The sequence below is a fragment of the Aythya marila genome (genome assembly GCF_965140915.1).
Source record: "Aythya marila genome assembly, chromosome: 7".
Classification (NCBI taxonomy): domain Eukaryota; kingdom Metazoa; phylum Chordata; class Aves; order Anseriformes; family Anatidae; genus Aythya; species Aythya marila.
Window position 1 is genome coordinate 17,423,372 of NC_139048.1, and position 6,000 is coordinate 17,429,371.

Below are 6,000 nucleotides of genomic sequence, written 5' to 3' on the forward strand. Positions count from 1 at the left end.
TTTACATTATATTGCTGTCTCTGTCCTCAGCTACTCAACCAAATCCTCCTAGCCAGGACTTTGCTGCAAACACCTGAGTGTTAGCTGTCTTCCAGTCAAGAGAAGATTGCTCAGACCACAAAAGATATTTTGACTAAAACTTTTTAAAAATGTTATTCATTATAAATATGGATTTGGATTTCCTTCCACTTCTATTTAAAGAAGTCATAGAGCTTGTTGTCTAGGAAATCCTCTAACATTGGTCATGTTTATTAAAAACTAATAACCTAACATTTATTTAAAAAATGCAATGGCCTTTGCTAGTGTAGTCAAATTAATTTTAATCTACAAACAAATATCTATTTTATAATGTTTGTATCTCACTTCCATTCACACTTATTTTATTAGTTTCCCCGCAGAGATGCATATATGAATACTGTATAGTTTAGCCTTTTTTCTTCAAAATTTTTGTTCAATAATTTACACTTTCAGAGTTTTTACTGATAGTGATAATTTGAAGGGCCCAGAGCTAGGAAATGCTGTTACACAGCCTCTCAATCTAAATGTCTTTTAGGAAAACCAAACCTTTACAGTACATACTTGACATCTGAATTATGCCTCTGATGACCTATTCATTGCACAAAAGGCATTAATCTCAGGAAATCTACAGAGAACAATATTCCAACCTTTCACAATATTTGTTTTGCTCATGCAAGAATTTTCATCCCTTTCGCCCTGTTGTACCAACGTCTCCTCTTATTGCTGACTAACTACCCAAATTCTTTTGTTAAGAATACCACATGTCTAAGTTGGGTATTTACTCAAATTATCAGAGTTGATTTCCAGTAGAATCAAAATAAACCAATAAATGAGACAACCCTGTGATTACTTTTTGCAGCAAATCATAAAAGAGATTTTTAGAAGACAGGGTGTTTTGAAACTGCTCTCAAAATATCATTCTTATGTGTAGCCATTTGAGTTCTGAGCAAAACATATACCTTGAAGTTTCAATTACCAGCTTCAGGAAATTTGAAAGACACAAATACAACAGAAACCACTACAGTAAATAACATCAGAGAAAAGTCAGTGAAAGTGAAGTATTTGAAAAGCCAAGATATGTTTTCAATATTCCAGAGCAAATGAAATACAAACATGCAGATTATACCTATGCTCTGTCTAGGAATATTGCCCTGTACCTGAATCCAGGTGTACAATCCAGGTGTGCACTACAGGCATGTGTGTACTAGAAGACTCAAGTGCATGTTTTCACCTCCAACTCACTGTTCCTGCAGCACTACAACATGTCTTCTGTTCCATGCCAATACACCTTCTGCTCCAGTCAGTACTGGAGCACGGCACAGGGCACGTCTGCCCCCAAAACACAGACTTACTGTTACCCCAGGGAGTAACAGTTCAGTAAGACCTACAGACTCACTCACCAAGTCAGGTCACCAAATATTTTTCGAGGGAGCACCTGATTGTAATTAACACTCTCTTCTGGAAGAAATGCCGCCTGCTAAAGGACTGATCCAGGTCCCTCTGAGGAGGTAGCTGGACAAAACGGAGCAGAGCCCCAAAGCCTCTTCTTTCCAGTTCCAGTCCTTGTGAGTCTAGCTGTTATGCCATTTAATAGAAAGGAATCCTTGTGCTATCCCAGCCCTTTATGTATTCTTGCCAGGCTAGACATCTATTAATCATCACTTAATTTTTAGCAAGAATATGAAGCCCGTCTCAAGATCATTTTATATGAAGTTATAGCCAGGGCAGATGAACCACATAAGCTTCTTTCACATGATGAAACTTAGCTTGATATATGCTTAAAATGAGAAATGCCAAGAACCTCTCTGCTTTCCTAGGCCATTTGCATATGCCTACTCTATATTCATTAGTTTGACATTTACTGCTCTTATTCTGTCAGCAGAATGTTGATTTGATTTTCACTCTTGCCATTACAATGTCACAGGTATAATAGCACTGTGAATGGCACAGTAGATTTACAGATTGAATAAAATATGATTTCTGAGGAGTAATTGCTGGTAGGAAACTAAATTTTAATAACAACTTACAATGGGGTAGCAATTAGCTAAATAAAATTATTTTATTCATTATCATGATTTATAGATGAATCATTGGAGGAAAAAGTCCAACTATAAGCTTACCTCTCACATGAAATGTTATGAAGATTAAGAGATGTTGGAAATGACAGTAAGGGCAAGGAAAAAGCAGAGAGAGAAACAGCAGAATAGCTGCTACCTGTTTCAAACCAGCAAGACCTACGAACAGAAAAGCTTGCTTTGCAATTACTGGGAGAACAAAGTGAAAACAAGCTTCATTTTTGCCACACTTATCACCAGTAGATAGTAATTCTTGAATGGGAATAAGGTATCGCCATCCAAACTTAATGTAAAAGAAAAATTTATGGGATTGGAAGAAATATTTCTAGAACCATGCTCAAAAAGCCCCACCTGGCTGCCACCACAGCATGGATTTCTCTGAATAGCCACTTCCCTGTTTAGCTGTAAGCTCCTGCAAGGCAAGGAGGTCACCTCCTGAGCCAGAGACGCACAGTATGGACAAACCAACCTTTGCCCAAGTCACCAATCCAATAAGCACTACCTGATGCAGATCTGGTCACCGTCTTTTAGAAACAGTTGTGACAGCTGTAGTATCTATGTTTCTTGTAAGGTGGTCAGAGCACTTATTCAGCACAGGAAAATCTAGCATCAAGACCCACATCAAACCCACACTTCCTACTCTCTGAGCACTCCAGCCACCAGGCCATACAGAGCAACAGAAGCATTGTCTGCCCCTTCCACTGAAGGCACTTTGTAGAAAGTAGTTCAATGTTAACTGCAGCAAATGGATGTGAAGGGATACTTGACTCCGTATCCTAGTATTTAAGATATTTGTTTATTCTTTAGTTTTTACCCAGTGGATGTACTGTAAATGTGCAATCAATGTTGTGGACAAAATTCTGGGAGCTGAAGCCAGTACTTAAGTTTATAATTTCCCAGACAGATTTTCCATCATCCCATCCTGCAGAATCAAGCCTCTAGAGATTCTATTTGGCCCACAGATCTCCAATGGTTTTCCTGTAAAAGAGCATCATTTTCAGAGCAGCAGGGGAAACCATTCTAACACCAAGTCAGAAGATCTTGGTAAATAGGGTCTTTATCAATAAACAGCTAAAGAACAGCTCCCTTAGGATATGGACCCTCAAGGTAAGGAACCCTTAAGGTAAGGACTGTCTCTTGTGAGTGTTGTAAACAATAAGATTTTTATTTTTTTTTTAATAAAATGCTCAGAATATAATTGCTCTTTCAAAGTAAATAAAGAGCCTCACTGAGATCTGTGAAATAAAATGGTACAGAGGCCATCTCTAGGAATGAACCCCAAAGACAGTAGGCATATCCCAGTTTCAAAAGCAGTATTAAGCATGTAGCACAGAGCGTTAAACTGGTTATCTGAAAGGGGCTTTATTGCTTTCTGACCCTACTCTGAGTAACCCAGACATCCCCCTCTTTCTGTAGAAGAAACCTATGTGTCTAATATAGGCAATTCATTTCAGACATAAAGATTAACTTAAGAAGTTAAGCCTTAAGCACTACTTTGGATTTGATACAACTATTTTCAGTGTGCTGGCACAAACATGTGGATGAAGTCATGGATATTATATTATATTACCAGCTTTAATTAACTAAGAGAAAACATATACTGTTCTCTCTGAGGATTGACTAAGATGTGGTAAAAATTATTAAGTATGTAGAGCTATTGTGCAACTACTATAGGGCTAAAAATGATGTTTTACAGTGAATGATTATATTCATTTATGTAACTTACCAGAGAGTGACTTAATCTTTATTTGTAATTTTTCATTTTTCACATATTTGAAGACATGTTTCTATTAGCAACAGTAGTAACTCCTTTGTTATGATGCATTTTGGAGTTATGCTAAAAAAGATAAATCCCCACTGTTACTAATTATTTGCATATAGTCAACTTCTATAAGATGAAAAACAAAATCATCTGTTGTGTATATTTAAGTCAGTTGCCTAAAGCCTTTAGTTCAGTGTTCATTTCACTGTTTGAACTCCTAGTTCATATTTACTATATTTTTCATATTCAAAGACTTTAATGTTATATGTCCACTAGCTTTTCATATAAATTACCAACTGGATACAGAAGTTTTGATCCATTATGGATTACTCAAGAACTGAGAAAATTAATTTATGCAAAATTGTGCTGAGGTAACCAGCAGCTATTTGCTATTTAATACATTACTCTGCATCTCAGGGCATGCCAACAGCTGACAATAAATACCTTTCCCCATATAACTTCACCTTACATGAATGCATCTATTCCACTCAGAAATTTGCCTTTGCCTTAACAGTTCACTCCTTTGTAATGTTTCTCAATGTGTTTTTACAAGGTTTTCTTCTAGAACGTTGACATTTCTTATCAAACTCTCAACTCTATCTTTTAGGACTCTCCTGGAAACCTTTTATCTGAACTTGTTCCTGTGTTTAACTTGTTTTCTCAATGTCCTTGTTTTCAGATCAACCCAAATATCTAGTCCTACCGACTCGCTATAAAGCAAGAGCCCGTAAGCTGGGACATCTTCCTTTACACTATAGCTCAATTACTGTGTCTTTTATCTTGATCAAAAGTTAACATTTGCCATGTAAGAGAAACCACACATTTATTTTAAAGATTATCTAACTTAAGATTATTTATTAATTCAATTTTACCTCAACGAGACTAGGATCTCTTTGTCCTATACACTTTGTGAGAACACAAGAAGGAAGATTTCCTAACTAAAAAAAGGCAGATTGGAGTGGGAGGCAAATTTGCTGCAGATAGATGGTCATCAAGGAAGAAAGCAGGCCAGATAAACCCAAAGAGGGAACCCAGAGAGGAGGCCCAGCTTAGAGAGGGCTGAGATGTTACAATCATGTTCTGATTGTTTAGCACAGCATGCTAAAAAGACTGTCCCACAATACATAAATATATTCTCAAAATGCAAAAGTGAAGTTCTCTGGCATTTAAGTGATGGCTCAAACTTCACAAAACTTTAATAAGAAAGCACTGATATTTTGCCTATTAATCAAAAACTGAATATGTGCTATGAATATGCATTGAGCATATCCTGAAAAATATCACCTCAAGGGAGGGCTTTAGACTATAGACACTTATTCAGCTGTTACATTAATACTGATGTGATATTACTTGCTTCAGTGAGGTCTTATGAAGAAGGTTCTGCATTGTAGTGCCTAGCAGTTGGAACTCGTACCAGAAATGAGGTAAATTCCAGTATTTGGATTTGTCTTAGTGAATTGATCCCCAGCTCCTAGCTCCCCACATAAGTTTAGCTGGCAATAATTGCTTTCACAGTGCATAACTGAAGCTAGAAAAATAGCTGCTGCATATCATATATTAATGCTTCACAGAATATAAGCTTGGATTTGGCATGGTAAGTCTGGGTAACATCTCCAAAAATATCAAAATAAAATATTGAAAACCTGAGACTTGTCTGCCACTTTTATAACATGGTTGCTTATTTTTCTGCTCCAGGATGAGTTTTCTGGGTGAAAAAATCTTCAGACTGTTAAACATAAAAGCTTTTATATCAAAGCAAGATTTAAAATGTTATTCAAAATTATTATTTTGCCACAAAGGAACACTATACCCTTTAAAATCCTCCCTTTAGAACTGTTCCAGATAATTGACAAGATGAAATAGGATTTTTTATTTTTTTATATCATCCCATACAAAAGGCTGTAAAGAGATCAAATTTTCTCAATTTCCATGAATTGACCTACCTAAACAGCTGGTTAAACAATACAGCAGGTTGCAAAATGAATACCTAGAAGAAAAATTATCTGAATGAGCTCCAAAGACATATTTCTCTTTATCTGCTATAGTTTCCTAAACTGCATCTCACACAGATACACTTTTTTTCAATTTAGGCTTCAAATTCTTATCTGCAAGTTACAGTCTGTAACTGTAGTTCATTGAACAAAA